Here is a 24,115-nt window from a genome sequence, read left to right on the forward strand (position 1 = left end):
ATTTTAATTCGAAATGTAAATTTTAAATAAAATATTACTTAATATTAAAGTGGTCCATGAGTAAACATCGGTTTCTTGTCATTTTGACAACGTAGAATTGGTTTCTTATTTTTTTTCACAATTAAATATAAAGGCTATATCCAATATGGAACTATAATTGGAGTGGCAGCGCTCTGTTGCTACTAGAGGCACACTTGAAGCTGGAAATGGCTTCACTGTAGAACAAATCGCCACATTGTGAGGGGAGGAAAGTTTGTTTTTCTTTTGAATTCGACGTTGGAAAAGAGAAAGTAAAGGTAATAGAGAGGTTGCGGCCGACGTTTCCATCGAGAGAACGTGTACTTCGGACGTTCAGCGCCGCATTCCTGTAAGCCTAGAAGTTTGACAATGGCGTTTGGAACGTCAATGGAATCATGCTCAACGTTCCAAACTCCATTGTCAAACTTCTAGGCTTACAGGAATGCGGCGCTGAACGTCCGAAGTACGCGTTCTCTCGATGGAAACGTCGGCCGCAACCTCTCTAATGAATAACATAAACGGTAAAAAATACATTCAATTAGGTTTATTTATCATTGGCAGTGCAGCCGCATTTCCTAATATTATATTTCATCCATGTATCTCACACATTTAGGAAAACGTCCAATCTCACTTTTCTCAATTTTTATTTAACCAATTTCGATGAAATGTTTTTCTTCGATGCGGAACATGATTATAACAAACTTCTGAAATGGCGGTTAGAGTAAAGGAAAAGGTATTCAGCTAAAAAAGGTCTTAAACTTAATATTAACGAATAGATATAGACATATCTAGATGTAATTTGATGCGCTGAATCGATTGGTATTAAAAAAAATTACTTACGATCAACCGTTTAAAAGTTACGAACGATTTTTTATTTCCGGCTATTTGCTTCGTTTAAGAACAACTTTATTAAAGAATACGCAAGCACTCTTCGATATTAACAAAACGAGTTACTTTAATTCACCATAATACATTCCATCTACGAGAGAAAGCGACATTAAAAATGCTAAAATGGTGTCGTTACACGCGTGGCCAAAACGTGGCGCATTGGACGATTACAAGTGGCGCTTCAGTTAGTTCTGAGCAAAATTGCCAGATTTGGCTTTTTTGCGATTAAGATAAACAATATCTCAGAATGAGTAAAGTTTACAGACGAAATGTGGCACTGTAGCTTGCGTATAAGGGGACATTAATACTATTAAATTTTGGTTTTTAATTAAAGAACGACAGGGTAAAGACATAAAAGTGGTCATGTGTCATATCTTTTAATGAATATTTTATTCGTTATTAGCGTTCAAAATTAAAAAAATAATAATAATAAAATAAAACTCGTCTCTACCCTCAAAGTAAGCTTTTTTGTCATTTTATACATTTTTTTGTACAGTAAAACCCGTTAAGATGTTCTCGCCTAAGATGTTAGAATGTATATGGGCACACGATTTACTTCAACTACTTTGACGCTTAATAACTAACTCCTATGTTAAACCATCTGACTCCGATTCTGACCACTCTGACCACAGAAATTATTAGGCTTCAAACAGGGTGAACAAAATCATGCCCCACACAGTCTAAAATCCACACATATAGAAAAAACCTCGAATCTTTTGTATATCTCGAAATTTCAACGTGTCCCGAGTCGAAAAATGTAAAAATTTGGGAAGGGTCATTTTTTCAACGAGCGCTACACTTTCCATCTGTTATATATAACAGCAGGAAAAGTAAAAATTATCGAATATATATTTATATATTACTTAGAGGAGTCTTTTAGCTTTGGAATAAAAAAGTTTCTACATTCTATCTTTATTAGAACTATATTTATTGAATCTTTTATTCTGAGATCAACGTGATGACATCAGAATTAACGGGTCTCTTTCGGTAACATGTCCGCCCCTGGTCGGAGTCGGATGGTAAGGAAAAGTCGGAGTCGGTAGATTTTTACGCAACTCCACAGCCCTGCTTTAAATGGTTCGCGGCCCTTCTACTGAGATCTCAGCATGCATTTCTAGTTTGAGAAGCATTGATATAGAGTGTAGATTAGTGGTTCCGGGAGTGGGCACTACCGCCTCCTGTTGGCGATGTGTTTAGTTTAGTTTCGTTTGTTTAAGTTATGGCAACGCAACACTTGGGCGATCTGCCTGGGGGGTGCCTTCCGGGAAGTCTTTTAAAGGGAAACTGGCCCATATTTAGGCGTTACAAATGTGGAGAAAACCCGGAAAACTCCACGTTGCCAGTCCGTCCGAGCGAGGCGCGAACTAACGACCGAACTCCCAGTGTTCAGGGTACGAAAACTGCTTGGCCACTGGTGGGCCATAGGCGGTGAGTAAATCTAGGGGGCTAAAAGAAGCAAATGGGCGGCAGGTGGCACTGGAGGCAGTGTACTGAACGGTGACCATAGGCAAAGGTTGAGATCTCTGCCTTTTCCTTTCCTTTGTTAAGCGATTAAGAAGAAACATTGCGTTTAATGGTTTCCAGATGTTGAGAACAATACAGTACACAGTAAAGACACAAAGTGTGAGGTTCATAGAAAAGTTTTCCTAAGAATATTTTCAAGCCTTTCTCACACAAGAGAATATGGGTTAGGGGGCGTTGGGTATAACTTTATGGAACGAAGGGGGCAGTGGATCGAAAAAGTTTGGAAATCACTGATGTAGACAAAGGGTGCACTGTCTGGTAAAGCAGCTTTAATACAGACAGATAAGCAAACAAGGTCCGTTTCAAAAGAAATGGGCTCTGGCTTACTTATTCAGTTGCATTAAAACCACTTTAACAGGCAACTGTACAGTAGTATTTGTAATCCGACCCTGTCGGTCTGATATGTCATATTACTAGATTTTGTACTTATGCCTACAGTAAAAAAATCCAACAACGAGTTGCTTAACTTTCCCGGCGACATTTGGTGGCGCCATCTGTTATGATATTTTATTAAACTAAGCTTTTATATTTTTAATAATTATAAAATAGCAAAAAAACTTAATTTGAGGGTAGGAATGAATTTTATAATAAAAAATTTTAAATGCTAATAACGAGTAAAATAGTCATTAAGTCGGACCTACTCGAAATATGACACTACTCCTTTATTTCCCCACCCCGTGCAAAAACAACTAACGTTGACAGTATATAGCGACTATAACATACTGTAATGTACATCAGTCTCTCTCTCTTGCATGCATCGAAAAGTGATAAGACGAAAATTTTTGTGCACCGCCCTCTGGAATTGTTGGACATGTCGCAATGGCGAGTGACGGATTGTAGAGACTATTGTATTATCTTATCTAAGTTTAAGTCATTAAGGGTTTTATAATTTATATTTGAGTTTAAATTCTCAATAGTTTTTTAAACACAGACTATTTAGAATAGCAAAATAAATCAAAATAATTTTTTAAATTTCTGATACAGAACAAATAGTTTATTTTCTTATATCCAGATGGCGCAATGTTCTTCCAGCAACGCATTTACTCTCACAAAGACAGATTATTATTAATATATTTATTCTCTGTTTTTTTATATTTTCGAGTAACTTGTATAAAATTCAATTATTATTTTTTAATTTTAATTAATAAAATCAAGAATTAATTATGCATTTCTGATTAAACAACAAATATAGAAATAAATTACCTTATGTAGTTTCGTTATCATATAAAATTATATATTAAATTTCTAAGTATTGATAAATTAATTTTACTTTAATAGTTGACCTTATAGTATTTTCTTCTTTTTCAAATAAAGGATTTTTAATGTTAACAATATAATAACGTTATTTAAAATATATACCTATACATAAATATATAGTGTATATAATTTTTATATGAATGTACTGTACTTCACTACCTGAGATGTTTCTTGAAAAATTCCCAATATATATTGGGGATCTCTCATATCTTGTGCATTATTATTATTATTATTTGAGTTGTGTAACTGTAAAAGAGATTTTCCCAATTAATTATTATAATAATAACAACAATTTTTGGAAATTTGAATTCTTGTTTGGACCAAATTCATAAAATATTATGTAATTAATCTAAATCTGTAACATTGCATCTTGTTTGCATGGTTTTTGTTTCTCCGTCGAACATTGAATACCTAATACAAAGAACATGATTTTACGAGACAAACATGCCATTAACTTATAGAAAAGTATATTTAAAAATATATGCAAAATTGCACATATCTTATTTTTTCATTAACAATTAATATTATCAAAAATTTTACAAATTCTTTGTAAATTCAAATTTAAAATGAATAGAAAAATTTTAATAAAGCTATATTGTTTATATCAGTACATATTTCAGCAATTATATTGATTAATAATATAATCGCTGTTAGAAGTTTAGATCTTTGAAGCATTAAAAGTTTGAGCTTGAATGGATCTTTATACATGTATTATTGAATGACTTATAAATCATACTAGTAAAAAAATATGATAATCTAATAAATAAAATAATTATACAATGAAATTAATTAGGTTTTATATCATTGGAATAACAAAGTACACATTAATTTTATGATGATGATGGCCCATGAAATGGGTTGAAAACGTTTGTTTAGCTGAATATATGTGCGTTCTCAGTATTAAGGTGTGTTGACTGTATATTGTTAAAGAATCTGAGTGAGAACAGGGATTAAGAATGGTATCAACGGCCTGTTTGTATAAGAGTTATAGAAAACTAGCAATAAAAATTGTAAGGATGGACTCCAAATTAATTTTATGACAAGTATCTTCATAGCAATAATTCAATCAACTTATTGGTATACTGACCTCTGAAATTTATAGTAACAAGCATCATTTATATAATAATTATTTATATACCTTTCAGTAGCATTTCAGATTATCAACTTTTATTCCAAGTATAAACAATTTAAATTCAAAATTTACACAGTGTTTACTATATTTTAAAAGCAGATTATTTTATGTTATGGTAAAGATTTGTTTTTATAACTTCAAATGGTAAAGAAAATGGAATCTTTAAAGTGAATTTTAGTACTCAGTGACATCTTTTAAATTATTAAAATTTAATAAGTTCATTAATGAAAAGTTGAGAAATTTCGCTTTTGATATGTGCCCGACAATAGATTCTAATTGATGTTCATTGTGAAGTTACTCAGGGAATCCTAACAACACGTGTGGTTAACAATCATCTACAGCTGACATCCACTGATATATTCATCACGTAAATGCGATATCTGACCTAGAAATCGCTAAAGTCACTTTGTAAAAGTTTTGTTTTGTATTTATGACGAGTTGTCCAAAATGTTAATAGCAGTTAATTTTCTGTAATTATGTAATTATGAATTTCTAGTTTTGCTAAAACTTTTATAATCACATAAGGAATTATGTCGATGTAATTATTTTTTAAGGATATTCTGAAATTTTAAGTCACTATAAATCATAGCTATTAGGTTAAATTTTATTATAATTTTCATTTTTTTAAGTTTTTCATTAATTTAACAATTCAAAATAAATACTAAAACATGTGAAGTTAATTTATTGTAATACGAATAAATTTTATTTTGTTTTAGAAAGTAGCTAATCACTGATCTTTACAAAACTCATTTAAGAATATTTATCCAGCAAACGATCCAGTAGCGTAAGCAAGGACCTACGCCCCCTTACTTTTAGTAATAAAGAAATTAAGAAAGAATCAAATAAGTACAGAAAAATATATATGTGTATAATTACAAACCCTTAAGTACAAAAAACCATGTACAATACATGTGTATACAGTATATTCACAATTTCTTTAAGGACGTGGCTATTTATACATACTGACTGTATGTTCCTATATTCCGGCTGGATTCTGACTGTATGCGCTGTTATTACAATTAATATTTTGATGATAACTACACAATTATTATAGTTTTATTTATTAAAGTTCAGTTACAATGTTGTTCAATAAAGTAATCAATAAACTATGAAGTATCATTAAATCAGTAAAATATAGGTAATGAAATTTAAAGTAGATTGGTAGGTATACCAATAAAGTAAAAAATTTATTTTTTTTTTTTTTGTAAAAAGTAGTTTGCTTAGTCTGTCTTTCTCTTCGGACGTCCTTTGGATTTAATTTTAGTTGAATTTTAAGTTTTTATTTGATCGATTTGAACAGGGCTCATTATTAGACCGAATTTGTTTTTCAGATTCTTCTGGTTCAATTGTACTAAGCCCACTACTCTCGTGTTCAAATAGAGAAATTCCATTTCTTGCATTGCTTTCTACTACTTTTAATTCCTCTACATATTTATTGAAGGTTTGCGTTCCATAATTAGACAAAATATCTGCAATATTTTTAGTTATCGCCAGTGCCGTATTAAATTTTTCTCTATCCGATAATATTTTGTTGGGACAATCAAAATCATCAGTAAAAGTTTCATCTTCAATATGATCATCGATGTATATATTTACAACATTTGTATCCATACTTAGTGCATTTTCAATTGAAATAATATATCTTGCAGAAAAGCAAGGTTTTGAAAATATGTCCAAATTATTATATTTGTTTACCATAAGAATATGACGACATGATGCACTAAAAGAATTCCAAAATGAACAAGAACATGTTTCCACCGATGTATTATAAAATTTTGATATTTTGCTATCAAGATTTTCCTCAATGCCATTATTTTTAATTTTCATTTCTCGATAATCGATATCATAATTAGGATATCGATAATCGAAATTTAGGATATCCTAAATTATGAATAACATTAAAACTGTCATCTTTACGTCATGGCTTTAAAAGGGTTAAATAGCCAATTGCGTATACATAGCCACTTTGTTTCTTTAAACGGTGTGAAAAACTCTTCATTCACACCGGTTAAACGCATCAAGAACGATATTTTAAACGCATCAGGAATTCTAAAAATTAATTCGTATGGAAGGTTTTTAATTAAATTTGATCTATATCACAGATCTAAGATTTGATTTTAACTGGGTAGTTCAAACACCACTAGGATCATTCAAGATTGTAATGAAAAGAATGGATTTTTTTTCATTCATAGTTTTTTGTACCAATTTACAATGGAAAGCAATGAATAATAATTTTTATAGTAATTTGGATCAGGATTCATACTTGAAATGTGAATCCTTCACAAAATAAATTTCAATTGACTGAAGACAAAAGAATGTTTGTCTGTAGTCGATTGAGATGAACCTTGATCCAACTCAATACATTAAATAACCTTATTTACATGAGATATTTTCATCATAATATTAGTTAATTTTAGGTTAAAAAAAATTAATGTATAAAGACAATGAACATCATAGTTTTTAATTAATTAACATACCTATTTGTATATTATTAATTGCAGAAATGGTAAAATTTTAATGTTCTTCTGAAAATCATTTATATTTCAACGAATACTTTGTATATTGCAATTAACATTTATTTGCACCTAAAGAAATGTTTACATATTTATTTACCGCTAGTAAAGTTTTGCAAATAAAAGAAAAAGTGTGTTTATTAAAAATATATTTAGGCCTAACTTCTCAGAAGACATAAAGATGTAATTTCATTTTCTGGAATTTTTCACAGGAAATAAAAATCTATAACTTTATATTACTGTAATTTGTTTTATTTAAAAATACCTGTAAAAATTTCACATAATTTTTCAAATGATATTAATAAACGTACAAAATTTCTATCAGTATATTTTTATTCAAATTATATAATAACTAGCTGTTACCCGCGACTTCGTCAGCGGAGGTTTTGCAAGCAAACCCCATTTACATCCAATATTTCAATAACCATAGTAATTGTTATATAACACCTACCGCTGAAGAGAATTGCCGAAAATCAAACGAACTATTTTCAATTTGATCAATTTTCTGAAACGTTTACAATCGTTCTATAATCGAACCAATACGCAANTTATATATTTAGATTTTTAAAAGTTCCTATTCTATATATCTTAATTATTATAAAAGTTATAATTTTGTAAATTAAAAATTTCTGCTAAAAAAATAAAATTACAATTTTTAAATTACAAAATGAAACTTTTAATTTGACTAATCAATTGAATTAAAATATTTGTTAGCATTTCTTGTAGATGTAAGAAATTTTTTCTTGTAAATGGAGGTCTTATCTAATCTTACACAATAGAAGCAAGCCTTTATGTAATATACAAATAATATTTGAATTAAAATTATATATTTTTTCTATCATTATAAATATATTTGTAAAGTAATAAATTACCTAAAATTAATTTATTGTTTTGTTCAATAGACTATTTAATGTTGAAGATGCATTAAACGAAATGTAACAAAATTTACTTCGAAGTATAAGATTCAAATTTCAGAAATTAGATAATTTTTTTTTTCAATTAATTTAAATCTACTAACATAAATCCTAGTAAATCGGTGGCAAATTTTCAAGACCAAATGTTCATAACAAAAAAAAATATTGCGAAATACAACTTGTTAGGAAGCTTGATAACAATAAACATAAAGAAATTAATAAATAGTTCAATACTTTGTGATGTCTGTAGCATTTTGAGTATTATATGATCATCAAAACTTACATAATCTTTACATAACTTTAGGATAATTAAAAAATTCCAGCAACGAGTTGCGTAACTTTCCTTGCAATCAAGTTAAAATTGTGTGTGGCGTTAACTGTTATGAAATTTTGTTAAAATAAATTGTTATTACTTTTATTATAAAACGACAAAAAGCTCTTATTTTTGAGAGTAGAGATGAGTTTTGTTTTAAAAAAAAAATTGTAGGTGCATATAACGAGTAAAATCATTCAGTCCGATTCCACTCCAGATATAACACACGTACTGTAGCCCTCCTCCATCTCCCCTTGACCTTTCACCACCAAAATTTAATAGCATTAATCTTCCCAATACGTAGACCTTTCTGAAAATTTTCAGCAGTTCAAAATTTTCCCCTGGAAAAAGTTAGATAGATGACCGGCATGACTATTCTAACAGGAAAAGTATGATGTACAGGGCAAGTCACTACTAATTTGAGGTCGAGAGCATATATTTTAAATTAAATGAATTAAAATAATTAAAAAGTATTTTAATTTTTTTTAATTTAAAATGATTAAAAATTGCATCCAGGCATTGTGACGATATCACAATAAATAATTGCTCGTTAAATTTATAAACTTAATCATTATTTCGATCATTAAATTAACAAAATTTTAAACTAAAGTTCTCCTTTGTTAATATGAAATATATGAACAAATCCAAATGAAGTGTTTTTTTTCCATTTTTAGAACAGAGAATAGTTTAATTTTAAAATAATTTCGCCAATAAATCTATATATCTCGAGAGAGGTAAATCGAAACAGTTCTTAATGATCGGTTGACACTTTGAACTCGATCACATTTGCTTTCTCCTTCCACAACTCTATTAAGGTCAATAGAATACATTAGTCTCAATCTTAAGTGACAAAATTATTCAAACGAAAGTTTCACTTGTGAGAATATAAAAGATGCACAGGAAGCACTAAATCATTCAAATTCTCTTTGAACCTTCAACTTTCACTGTAAACTAGAACAATCTTATAAAGACGAATTTCCATTAAATAATCATTATCAATAGTCTTAAACTTATATTAATTTAAGAACTAAATTCACTTTTGATAAATACTTCTTTAGTAAAAAAATTCAAATTGTAAATTTATGAAGAGATAATCCAATAGAATACTCAACAGTTTATATGCATTCAACATATTGAAAATTTATTTTTCATTCGATTTATTCAAAAATTGGGTTAATTAGAACAATAGCTTAAAGGTCGTACTTCTCGTAAAGTGATATCATATCAATAAACTTTCACTAAGACATTTTATTGCCATCAAAAAATTTACTGTATGAAAAAAATAGGAAAAGTTGACATAGAAAAAGTTATAATTTGATCGGAAAACAAACATTTTCATTAAAAGTAATTTTAGTGCCCATTTTATCTTATAAAGAATGACTATTAGCACTACAGACAATGCAATATATTTCTTTAACTTGATTGGTTGTGATCTCTCTCTCATCACTTAACTAGCCAATAAAATTACATATAATTTTTATTCAAAATTTAATTTATATTTTAAATTTTAAAAAATAAATAAACCTATTTTTTTAGTAATTTTAAGATAAAAAAAATAATAATATTTTTAAGCAATTATAAATAAAATTATTATTATTATTACTACAAAATGCAAATTAAATGGTAATTTTTATTTTTATTAATCACTTCACCCGAAAACAATATATTTTTCGGAATTAAGAGAAGTACAGCAGCAAAGAAGAGAAATGAGAGATGAATAGAGTGGAAGGAGGAGATCCAGCGTTCTTCTCGACCGACATATTATATAAACTATCCCTATCTTCCATAGGTATAGGCAAACTCGGCCTCCACACCTCCTACTGATTAATATGTAAATACTAGAAATTCTCCCGTCAAGCATGACGGAATATTTTTATGAGAAAGTAGACATCGAAGGATTGAGAAAAACTTCAAGTCGGACTTCACGGCCTTCGGGGGTCTCGGTTCTTCTTATTTTTTTACATGTAGAATTTAATGAAGTAAGTTTAAAATACCCCATTTGCCAAAATATTTAAAATGTAACCGAAGGAAAATGTCCTTAAGCGTCACTGCAACGTAAATGCGATCATCGATCCGAAATCGATAAAACGTTTATTTTATAGCAAATATATTCGAAAAATAAATAGCCTGTACTTTCCGTCAGAACATAAAACCAATATAACCAAAATTTCATCTGGATCGGACAAAAGTTGCAGGAGTTGTAAGGAATTCACACACATACACAGACCACGGCTTTTATATTAGTAACGGCTCCGCGTGTATACTTTAAACATCTTTCAATACAATATTATGTAAAATTAGAATTAAGAAAAATCGTAATATTGAAAAAGTAAATACAGCAAGTAAAATTGTTTCATTTATTCCAAGTATTTATTAAGTTATAAATAAAAAAAATACACATTGAAGTAAAGTGACAAATAAAAGTTTATTTATTTATTATACACATATAATGTAAAGCCAAAACGGTCGATGATTACACCCCCGAAAAGTAAAAAATAAAAAAAAAAAGGTAAAAGGCAAAAATTGGATTGTCGTTATATCCGAAGATGTCGTGATCAACTACAGAACAAAACTTATATGAAATATAATAAGAGGTACAGTTTATATTGTAGTAAATGAGAGAGGAAAAAGCACTAAACTTCCAAACAGAGACGTAAACATTAGCNTTATTATAATTTTTATTTACAACAATTAATCTATATTTATTATTTAAGATTTATCAATTATATATCTATATATAGGCCTAATTGTAATTTTATTATATATTTTTAAACTGTTTTCTTTAATAAAATTTATTTTTAGAAATTAATTTTATTTTTTAAAAAAATAAATATTATAAATGTGCATATTATAAGATAGTCTTCTTTATAGACTATAGAAAATGAAAAATAAATAGGATTTCCAACCCAATAATTCATCATCTTTTATCATATCTTAATCCAACTTATCTAAGTGAACTTCTTAAACGATAACTATTAAATCCGATTAAATTTATCTATTATCTTTAATTGTAAATCCAATATCGATCATTGAATCGATTCACTTTTAATCTTTTATCTATAATTGTATACACTTTAAAAAAGTTTTTTTTTTTTAAATCCTAAACAACATCAATAAGAAAAGTTTTCAGTGGATAATCTGATTGGAAATAATTTTATTTTCTAAATTCTTAAAAGCTATAGAGATTATTCAATTTTTGAAGGAAAACAATATCTTAAATTGTTTGAAATTTCCTTTAAAATGATTTATTCTTTTAAAGTGTGTATATGAATAAGATTGTTAGAACTATACGCTTAATTTGTTTAATAGTGGAAAAATATATAGATATATTTGTTTATATATATTTTATTTATAATCTAATTAAATTTATTTTTAAACTGTTAATTATTTGGTTTATATACGATATAGATTTTTTGGTATTCTTAATAATGTGAAAAATATAGAAAACATTTTTATATGCTATCGTTTATCTATAAAATGTGATCGATAACTCAAAGTCATAGAAAGAGTAGAAACCTAAATGTCAGATAATTGCCATTCTCTTAAAATATTAAGCAATTATTTTGTCATAGTTATAAAATTTGTCAACAGATGACGTTACAAAGATTTAGAACCGTAGTACTTCTTCCTGTTTGTTTAGTTTTTTTCTATTAAAAATATATAACTTATGTTTGATAGCTTGTTAAACAGAATGCATATGAAAGAATTTTTCTTTAGAAATTGAACTATTCTTTATTTACTTTTTCATATAACTTAAAAAATAATTACTTATTAAATTGTCATAAAATTACAGACTTTAATTTGTAGACTAAATGACCGGGAAAATTTATTTCAATAGAAGGAAATTGATTCCATTATGCTTAAATAACAGTTAAAATTTTAAGGAACTAAGGAACAATAAATTGTACTTCTAAAATGTTTATTATTTTAAAATATTTAATCATTTTTATTAAATTAATAATAATTTAAAAAACATTAATTTATATTATTTGCAGAGTGATTCTGTTATATTAATTCTGACAAAAAGACATTCTACCATTAAGAAAACGTTGCGAGAAGAGTTTCAACTCTCGACTTCTCTCTCGAGAAAAGCTGCAGTCGCATCTTCTAGCAAGCAATATGAGAATTACAGTAGAACACAGTTGCTGTTAAGGTTAATGGGACGAGGTTAGGAAGAAAATGAAGCCGGAATGGTATTGTTATCGTTTAAGAAAAGCACAACAATTGCATTGGAGGTCGATTCGTTTATACTACGAATTATTAAATGGCACCCTGTTTTAATCATTATTTTTTTTTGTTTATTCTTATTATATAATATTTTTAAAAAATCATCTTAAAAATTTGCATAAATTTGTTTTTAAATATATATGTATATACATCTTGGGAGTGCAAAGAAAGAATCGTGATGATTTATACTCAATAAACTAAACAAAAAAATTGCCTAGATAAATCTCTTTATTGTTCTATGTTGTTAGAAAAAGCACAAAAGAACGTTTTAAGCCAAAAACATCGTAAAAGTGTCTAGTAGTCGAGCGAAGAAAATTGCTCTGTCACCGTACTTCTTTAAGCAGAAGGCTGTTGTTATGATAGTCTTCAACATAAAAATATAAGTAATAAATCTAATAAAAATGTTATAAAATAATCATATCTTTATTACTTTTATTAAAAAAAACTAATATTCCTTCTGTACATTAAAAAGTCTATTTAAAATATATATATATATGTTTATTTAAAAATACGCTAGTCGCGTTTTCTCGTAGCGTAAATTTCCATATAATCAATGATGAAGATTAGAAATTACGTTTAATATTATCCATGCATTAATGCTGTAATGACTAATTGTACATGATAAAAGTTTCGTAACGGATGGCATTGCTATATAAATTCTTATTATAATAATAAAATGATTATTTAATAGCACATGTCACATCTACCAATTGACGCATGTTCGATGCGTAGGAGTTTGATCCTATACAGTTTAACCATTTGTGAAGCGTAGTAAAAGTTTGTGAAAGGAAGAAAGCCGATATTACTATACAACATTTAATGTAGTGGAAGTTAGTACTGGCTTCAAACGAGCTAGCGGATGTTAAAGAATTGACGTGTTCACCTTATGAACTGGACTTTTCTTGTCTATTAAACGTTGTTTATTACTTTCATTGTTTTAAATTTAAAAACAAAAGAAATGCTAATGTTTTCTTACTAATAACTAATTCAATTATNAGAAGACATAAAGATGTAATTTCATTTTCTGGAATTTTTCACAGGAAATAAAAATCTATAACTTTATATTACTGTAATTTGTTTTATTTAAAAATACGCTAGTCGCGTTTTCTCGTAGCGTAAATTTCCATATAATCAATGATGAAGATTAGAAATTACGTTTAATATTATCCATGCATTAATGCTGTAATGACTAATTGTACATGATAAAAGTTTCGTAACGGATGGCATTGCTATATAAATTCTTATTATAATAATAAAATGATTATTTAATAGCACATGTCACATCTACCAATTGACGCATGTTCGATGCGTAGGAGTTTGATCCTATACAGTTTAACCATTTGTGAAGCGTAGTAAAAGTTTGTGAAAGGAAGAAAGCCGATATTACTATACAACATTTAATGTAGTGGAAGTTAGTACTGGCTTCAAACGAGCTAGCGGATGTTAAAGAATTGACGTGTTCACCTTATGAACTGGACTTTTCTTGTCTATTAAACGTTGTTTATTACTTTCATTGTTTTAAATTTAAAAACAAAAGAAATGCTAATGTTTTCTTACTAATAACTAATTCAATTATTTATCGAAAAATTTAAAAAAGAAATAGATGTAAAATTGTCAAATGTGTAAACTAGATGAAATATTTTTGTATATAATTTTGACTCATAAGATTTAACTCGCTATTTTTTATTATAAGACTTAGAAAAGCGTGTTAGTAATTCTTTTTCTTTTATAGATAACAAAAAGAGGATGTTCTTTGAGAGAAGAACTACAAAAAAAAAAAAAAAAAAAAAAAAAAAAAAAAAAAAAAAAAAAAAAAAAAAAAAAAAAAAAAAAAAAAAAAAAAAAAAAAAAAAAAAAAAAAAAAAAAAAAAAAAAAAAAAAAAAAAAAAAAAAAAAAAAAAAAAAAAAAAAAAAAAAAAAAAAAAAAAAAAAAAAAAAAAAAAAAAAAAAAAAAAAAAAAAAAAAAAAAAAAAAAAAAAAAAAAAAAAAAAAAAAAAAAAAAAAAAAAAAAAAAAAAAAAAAAAAAAAAAAAAAAAAAAAAAAAAAAAAAAAAAAAAAAAAAAAAAAAAAAAAAAAAAAAAAAAAAAAAAAAAAAAAAAAAAAAAAAAAAAAAAAAAAAAAAAAAAAAAAAAAAAAAAAAAAAAAAAAAAAAAAAAAAAAAAAAAAAAANATATTTGAAATTTATTTATTTATTTTTATTAATTAATTTAAAAGTAATGAATTTATATTATTTAAAAAAAATCCACAGTTTTCTGTGAAAAAAGTTCATTTAAAAATATTGCTTTTATAAATGTTAAAATAATAAATTAAAGCTTTTATAGTTATAATTAGCTTTGAATCTCTAGTAATTAATTTTTATAATAATTTTTAACGACAAAATTGAGTGATTTTCCTACTTTTTACATAGAAAAATATAAAGTAAATCATCTTAAATAATACTTTTTAAAGAAAATTATGGATCTTCTTGTTTAATATTTTTGTTTAAAAATTGAATTATTTATAATTATCATTAATTAAGATTTTCCTAGTTTAATACAGTCTTTTAATAACAGTGAATCTACATTTACAGTTTCTGTATTAAAAAAAAAACTGTTCTATGTTTTCGTTTAATATATAGACTACTTTTAACAGAAACATAGAAATAATAAATATTTTTTTTAACTTTACAAAAAAATAACAGACTATAAATTATCTAATTTTAATGAAATTTAGAGTAAAGACTTGTAAAATATTAAATATAAAATCGACTCTTAGTAAATGTATATAATAAGAAACTGTGAAAACATTCATAATAATTTAAATAGACGAATCTTTTATTATATTTTTATTATTTATTTTTTAATTATAGTAATCGTTTTACTCGTCTTATATTTCTCGAAATAAGTTAGTATAGATGGAAAAATATTTTTTAAATAAAAAAAAAACTTAATATTCTTAAAAAAATAACTTACAATAAATGAAATTTTTAAAATATTTCTTTTATTTAATTTGTAGTAATAATTCTTTTTCTATTCCTTTATATTACGCGATCGTTCTTAAGCAAAAACATTCAACCACGTCACATGTCACTGTTATATTTTTCTTTACATCCAAGAAGTTTATTAGATCCACCTACATTCTTTCATTTCATTGGATAAAATAAGATTTGGGGGTCATGTGATGTTCTTTCAAAACTTTTTAACTACTTTGCTTCTAATTCCAAGAAGTCTTTCTCGGCTTTTGCTGCCGAAAGCAGAAAAGAAGTCGTTAAATTTAACAGTAAATGCGAACTATCCATTCTACCTGTCTTACTTTTTTAAGAATATATTTATCCACATTCAAGGATTCTTTCTAGCATACTGAATAAAAGTATAAGTATTTATTTATTTATTTAATAAGTATTTCATTATCAACTTTGTTCCAATCTGTAAGAATATTAAGACATCAACAAACTCTCGATGGAATTAAAGCAAAGCTTTCTTTGTAAACTTTAGAATAATGATTATCTCTTCATTAAAAGAGATTTAATGTTAAAATAAATTACCCTTTCTTAAGCAAAAGTGATTTTTAATATAAAGCAATGACTTGTTTCGACTGACTTTAAGGAATAAAATTATTTAATTTTCAATGTTTATCTCTTTATTCATTAAAGTCTATTATTTGGTGTTGTTTAATGGCTATTTGAGCGTAGCTAACAACCTCAATGAGTCTTTTATATGACCTCGTATATTATCAAATAGCAATATCTAAGAAACTTATGACTGTAATCTTATTTTGATTTGAAGCTTCAAAATTACTCAATGATATCATCTACTCTTTTTTATATATATAATAACCAACAAACTGTATATTCTATCTTCCTCTTTTCATTTTGAAAGTTGATCTATATATATTCTTGTCTATTTATATGTTATTCCTTGAAAGCAAAAAGTAAAAAGTCTACTAGCATTCAAAATATTAGCTTCTGTTACATCATAAATTAAGTTTTAAATCAATATCTAATCAATGAAGCCATTTTAATTGCACTATTAAATCTATAACTTTGAGAATAATTAATTTCTAAAACTGCATGCGACTATTTAGATTCAAGTTTAATCTTTTTTTAATATTTAAAATGCTTAATTTATTAATTACATTTTTATAAAATTATTAAATATATATAAAAGTTTATATGATGTTATAATAGATTACAATGTTTTTCATTTAGTAGTGCAAAATAAATCATATAAATTATAGAAATTAAACGAAAATTGAAGGGGAAAATATATAAAATATATAAAAGTAATATAATTTTAAATAAAATTTAAAATATGAAGCTAAATTGTATATTTGAAACGTTGTGATACAGTACAAAATATGATTAAGTAGTTTCCATCATATTCTAGAAAGATTGATATGAATTTATTCGACATTCGATTTAAGTTAAGGATTAGACATAGTTTCGAATTTCAGAAAAAGATTGATTGGAAAATATTTCAAATCGTCAAAGGAAAAAAAATGATTCTTTTATGAAAATGTTGAAAAATAATTAATTTTATTTTTAGTACAATTATAAGAATGTTGTCCTTAAATTCAGCTTAAAAACAATTTTTTTAAATGTTTTTAATAAGAATAATTTACATATTTAGTTTCATAATTGTAAGAATAATTTATAATTATTATTTAAAATTGAGAAATTAAATGATAAAAATCAGTTTTTTTTTACATATTAAAATCGTGAAAATGCTCATAATTCATCATGCCAATCAATCATTACGAAAATATAAAAATATTAAGAGCATTTATGAATAATTTAACTATTAAAATTAATTTTTATGAGAAAATCAAAAACTTTTCTTTAAAAAAAATCCTGCTATTTATCTTCGTTTTAAAACATTTAAAACTTTATAAATATTTATTTTATAATGTGTAAAACTTGTTAAACCTTCGTCCATCGTTACATAATATTGTATTTGATCAATTTATTTAATACCCTCTTAAAATTATGTAAGTGGAATTACTTGAATATTTCTAAATTTAACTAAAAATTGAAAAAAATTAAAAAATGATTTCACTTAAATACCAAAATATGTCTTAAGATTAAAACTTCCCCTAATTCCGTATTCAAATTATTATCATTGGCTTCTTTAAATGTATTGAAGGGGGAGAAGAGAAGGAGAGAGAGAGGGGGGAAAGATTATATTCTATTATGAAATAAAAACTATTTAAAAATTCATACTCCTCCTTCCCTGACCATTAATATAAATTTACGGCATATCAAAGATTCTAATATATTATAAAAATAGAAATTGTGGAGCAGGGAAAAAAAATAAAATAGTTTAGTAGGCAGAAAAGTGTCTATCGTTCAACATTGGCAACTTTCCGAAAAATGGAATATATATATATTTTTTTATTTTTCATTTTTTATATTATTTTTTTATTATTATTTCTTTAAATACAACTTTACCTGACTAAGAAAAATGTTTAGTTGAAAGTAATAAAATGCATACAAAAATGTATCTTACTTTTTTCTATTTTTATGCTTTTCATTGCAAACGTATTCTCTCTCTCTCTCTCTCTTTTTTTTATAAATAATTAATATAAAATTTAGAGTTTTTATATAAAAAGATTCATCATATTTTTACGAATAACGAAATATTGATTTTTCTGACAATGTACAGTTTTTAATAGTGGTAAAGATAATTCTTTACTCTTAATCTTTTATACAGAATAATAGGGAAATTGCCTTATCGAGTTCTGTCGGGGAAAAAAAAAGTCTTCCAAGTCGATCATTTTTTATATCTTAAAATTATTTTTTATTAAAAAATAAATAATTTTTTTTATGAAAAGTTTTCCGATAATTCAATTATTTCAATAAAAATTCGGTAAATAATTTTAAACATTTTTTTTTTAGAAAAAATAATATTAAATCTACAAAACTGTGCTTCACTATTTTATATAAAAAATAATGAAAATTATCATCAAACAATTTTTTTTCCTTTGTGTATTTATAATTTATACAGATTTATTATGAATTCTTTTAATTCACATTTTATTCAAGGTTCGTTTCTATAAATAATTTTCTTTGCTTTTAAAATGAAAATTAAATTATTTATTTACAACTCGCAACTATTTTAGTACATTTAATCTAAAAAAATAATAATAAAACGAAAAAAAAAAAATTATATAAAATGAATTTTTGCCTTTACCTTTACCTTTAGAAATACAGTGGATGAGTTTTAGAATTCTATTCTTTAGTCTCTGATAGTAATAATACTCAACCAGTGTATTAGTCATGGAATGTCTCTCATATTCTTTTACATCAAATGGGAGGGAATTGCTTGGATGGCGACAGAGCGATCCTACTCTTCTCTCATCTGTTCATGATGTATGAGATTTTTGAAAGCAGGTGTCGTTATGTCAAGCCAGTTTGGCGTCATTTCTACAAGAGAAAGAAGCTTCGTATTGTTCCTTTATGAGAATCTAAATTATGAGCATTCACCCTGATTCAAAATTTATCTTCCGACATATTGATGTATGTTTATGTCAAGTTCATCTTTGTTTTCTTTATTGTACTTTTCCTCTTGTTCGGAAATACTTGTACAGGAAAAAAAATTGAATAAATATTTTATATATATTCTTTTATTTTATAATTTATTTCTTTAAATACCTATTTTGAAAATGGATGAATTAAAATTTATTTGCATAAATTCGTTGAAAAAAAAAATTAATATATGGCTCCTATTTTGGTGAGAAATTTTCAACGACTAATGACTAATGTTATTAGAGTTCCTCTATGTTAATTAATCTTTTGTAATTTTTCAAATATAAAGAAGTATTGGATCATTAAAGATTATTCTAATAGTAATCGATTGGAAGTTATTCGTAGATCGATACTTTTCCTGAACTTCGAAAGTCGAATAAAGAAAGTCCAATTCGGAAGAACTTTGTAGACGTCTACTTCATGATAAAAAGATTGAGAATGTCAGGTTTGCCTTATATGCAGTTAAACCTTTTATATAGATCAGAGTTTCAAGTGATGAAATCCTGTAAACAATATACAAGAATGGATTTATCTCAATATCCAATATTTGTCACTACAAGACCAAACAACAAGCTGGATTGAAAATAAATAAATAAAATGTTTGGTGTGGGTCAAAGGTTATATATATATTGAACATAGAATCAAGTTATCTAAATCTGAATGAAAAATACAGTACTACAATAATATTTTTTTATGTTCAAAATGCATAAAAACAAACATTTAAAATAACAAGATTTATTTTTCATTTTTAATAAATTCCATTAAAAAAAATGTATTAAGTATTTTATTAAAAAGAAAAATTAACATTTATACATAATATAAAATAAACATAAAATCGAGTGAATTAAAAATTACTGTATCTCGTAACAATAATTATAGTAACTAATTGCATTCCCTTAACACATTTTATAAAGTTATAAAATCTGTAGAGTCCTTTATTCCTCTTAAAGAAGAATTATTAAGAAAATAAAATTAATTAATCTGTTATGTAGAAAATAAAAAAAGTGAAATAAAAATCTTCGATGTTTTAGAAGAGAGCATAGAAAAATTTAGTGAACCGGCTGTCGCTGCTTGTACAACCAAGAAAAAAATTCTGCCACGAACATCAATATAACACTGAATTAATAAGAAAGAGGCAAGCCACTGTCCTAATTACTTTAGAAAACTATCGACTCGAAGGTCGAAGATTCTGTTGTCTTTTATTGTTCTCCTATTGCTATAGATGTTGTTTCGGATTATTTTTACTCTTATCTTACCCTTAGATATATACTTTTATACGTTACTTTTTTTTCTAAATAATAATAATAATTCTTTCTAGGATGCGTAATATTATTAAAACTTTCATTTATTTATTTTTTTTTTTTAATTNCCTTCCATTGTTACGTTTATCGCGGTACTTGAAAGATACGCAATAATACAAGTTCATCCATCAAGTAGTAAGCAATTAAATCAGCCATATAATATCTTAAAATATTTAAGATATCATTTTTTCCTTAATATTAACTCTAAGGAACTGTACCATTCGCAGCCGAATATTAAAACAGTAGAGCGTTGTTTATCCGAAGGTCGGTTATCCGAAGGAATTCCAGTCGACAAATTTAAATTTTCGCCAGTGCTGTGGCGCTGTAATCTTTGGCTATGTCTTCGGCTACTCAAATATTTTACGTTTTTGATACTAAATTAACTTCTGAAGTATAATTTTTTATTGTTTTTATATTTTTCAATATATTTATTTTGTTCGTACAAAATAAAAAAATAATTTTTAACGATACAATAGTCTTCGTTAGGCTTAACATCGACGAAAATTCAACGCAAAGCGACAAGCAATGGAGAAAAATTTCAACACAGGATAAATTAATATATTTTTTCGTACATAATTGGTTATCCAAAAAATAAGTTATCCGAACAACCCCAATCCTCAATTGATTCGGATAATCGACGCTCTACTGTATATGTGTAGTATGAATGACATTATTGAATATGAAATTAAAAAACACATAAATACAATTATATTGACAGAAGCTGTGCTCTTCAGTTAAAATGTATATTATCATTTTTTCTATGAATATTTTGTTTTTGAAATTCTAAATTAGTAAAAATTTATTGCATGTAAAAATAATTAATGGTTAAAAATATTACATAGAATCAGTTAGAAACAGTTGAAAACATTCATTTTCATAATAAATTTTTTTCATTTTAACTGTGTTACAGTTATTAGTTGCTGCTTTTATATGAATTGTTTGAAGTCCAAATAAATTTTTTCTTTAGAAATAATAGAAAGTGAATTAATTTGTTTCCAGATGCTCAATTAACAATACTTATTTTGATAAACTTAAACACAATTTTCAGGTAAAAGTAACACAGATAAATACCCTAACTAATAAAAATTTAAGTAAAAAACTTACAGTTATTTTGGTATAGATTTTGATGATAAGTTAACTTTTCAGGAACATGTTCAGGAACCTCTATATCTTGAAATCTGTCTATCTCAAATTTTTTTCTCATTTCCATAATATTCAAGACAGACAGGTTCATCTGTAATTATTTACATATAAAACAGTATACAATGATTTGCCTTGTTTATGATATAACAGCATTAATTTTTGTCATTTTGCTAATGGAATCTGAACTAAAGATGGTCTCATTACCATTTTGTATTATTTATTTTATTTTTTAACTCTACAGTTGTATAATGTTGTTTTATATTAATTCAAGTAACATTATATGCGGTAACATATATATATATAACTGATGTTTTTGTAAAGAATTGAGTACAGACATAGAGAGCATCTCAAAGCAGCATGGTTGAATCATTGAAGACAGTCAGAAGCAAGGTTCTAATATTTGTATAATTTTATATTGTCTGAAACTGTATCTATATAATCCTCATGATAACTTTTTAGTATGATAATATTCAAATGAATATTTCTGATAAATTGATATTTTCCACTTAAATAAAATTTGTTTTCTTAAACTGCATTTAACTGGCTACTTCATCATATTTAACTTTAAAATATTTGAAATTTATTTATTTATTTTTATTAATTAATTTAAAAGTAATGAATTTATATTATTTAAAAAAAATCCACAGTTTTCTGTGAAAAAAGTTCATTTAAAAATATTGCTTTTATAAATGTTAAAATAATAAATTAAAGCTTTTATAGTTATAATTAGCTTTGAATCTCTAGTAATTAATTTTTATAATAATTTTTAACGACAAAATTGAGTGATTTTCCTACTTTTTACATAGAAAAATATAAAGTAAATCATCTTAAATAATACTTTTTAAAGAAAATTATGGATCTTCTTGTTTAATATTTTTGTTTAAAAATTGAATTATTTATAATTATCATTAATTAAGATTTTCCTAGTTTAATACAGTCTTTTAATAACAGTGAATCTACATTTACAGTTTCTGTATTAAAAAAAAAACTGTTCTATGTTTTCGTTTAATATATAGACTACTTTTAACAGAAACATAGAAATAATAAATATTTTTTTTAACTTTACAAAAAAATAACAGACTATAAATTATCTAATTTTAATGAAATTTAGAGTAAAGACTTGTAAAATATTAAATATAAAATCGACTCTTAGTAAATGTATATAATAAGAAACTGTGAAAACATTCATAATAATTTAAATAGACGAATCTTTTATTATATTTTTATTATTTATTTTTTAATTATAGTAATCGTTTTACTCGTCTTATATTTCTCGAAATAAGTTAGTATAGATGGAAAAATATTTTTTAAATAAAAAAAAAACTTAATATTCTTAAAAAAATAACTTACAATAAATGAAATTTTTAAAATATTTCTTTTATTTAATTTGTAGTAATAATTCTTTTTCTATTCCTTTATATTACGCGATCGTTCTTAAGCAAAAACATTCAACCACGTCACATGTCACTGTTATATTTTTCTTTACATCCAAGAAGTTTATTAGATCCACCTACATTCTTTCATTTCATTGGATAAAATAAGATTTGGGGGTCATGTGATGTTCTTTCAAAACTTTTTAACTACTTTGCTTCTAATTCCAAGAAGTCTTTCTCGGCTTTTGCTGCCGAAAGCAGAAAAGAAGTCGTTAAATTTAACAGTAAATGCGAACTATCCATTCTACCTGTCTTACTTTTTTAAGAATATATTTATCCACATTCAAGGATTCTTTCTAGCATACTGAATAAAAGTATAAGTATTTATTTATTTATTTAATAAGTATTTCATTATCAACTTTGTTCCAATCTGTAAGAATATTAAGACATCAACAAACTCTCGATGGAATTAAAGCAAAGCTTTCTTTGTAAACTTTAGAATAATGATTATCTCTTCATTAAAAGAGATTTAATGTTAAAATAAATTACCCTTTCTTAAGCAAAAGTGATTTTTAATATAAAGCAATGACTTGTTTCGACTGACTTTAAGGAATAAAATTATTTAATTTTCAATGTTTATCTCTTTATTCATTAAAGTCTATTATTTGGTGTTGTTTAATGGCTATTTGAGCGTAGCTAACAACCTCAATGAGTCTTTTATATGACCTCGTATATTATCAAATAGCAATATCTAAGAAACTTATGACTGTAATCTTATTTTGATTTGAAGCTTCAAAATTACTCAATGATATCATCTACTCTTTTTTATATATATAATAACCAACAAACTGTATATTCTATCTTCCTCTTTTCATTTTGAAAGTTGATCTATATATATTCTTGTCTATTTATATGTTATTCCTTGAAAGCAAAAAGTAAAAAGTCTACTAGCATTCAAAATATTAGCTTCTGTTACATCATAAATTAAGTTTTAAATCAATATCTAATCA

At 25.7% G+C, this 24,115-nt stretch overlaps 1 long non-coding RNA gene across 1 annotated transcript; it reads left to right on the forward strand.

Annotated features, from left to right (window-relative positions):
• Nucleotides 1-49: 49 nt before the first annotated feature.
• On the forward strand, nucleotides 50-13,171 carry LOC111619648. Its single transcript, XR_002755803.1, has 3 exons — nucleotides 50-296; nucleotides 632-751; nucleotides 12,555-13,171. It is a non-coding gene; the product is annotated as an uncharacterized LOC111619648 (long non-coding RNA).
• The last annotated feature ends 10,944 nt before the right edge of the window (nucleotides 13,172-24,115 follow it).

Source organism: Centruroides sculpturatus, unplaced genomic scaffold (genome assembly GCF_000671375.1).
Source record: "Centruroides sculpturatus isolate CEXI.00-Female unplaced genomic scaffold, Cexi_2.0 scaffold25, whole genome shotgun sequence".
Taxonomy (NCBI): Eukaryota; Metazoa; Arthropoda; class Arachnida; order Scorpiones; family Buthidae; genus Centruroides; species Centruroides sculpturatus.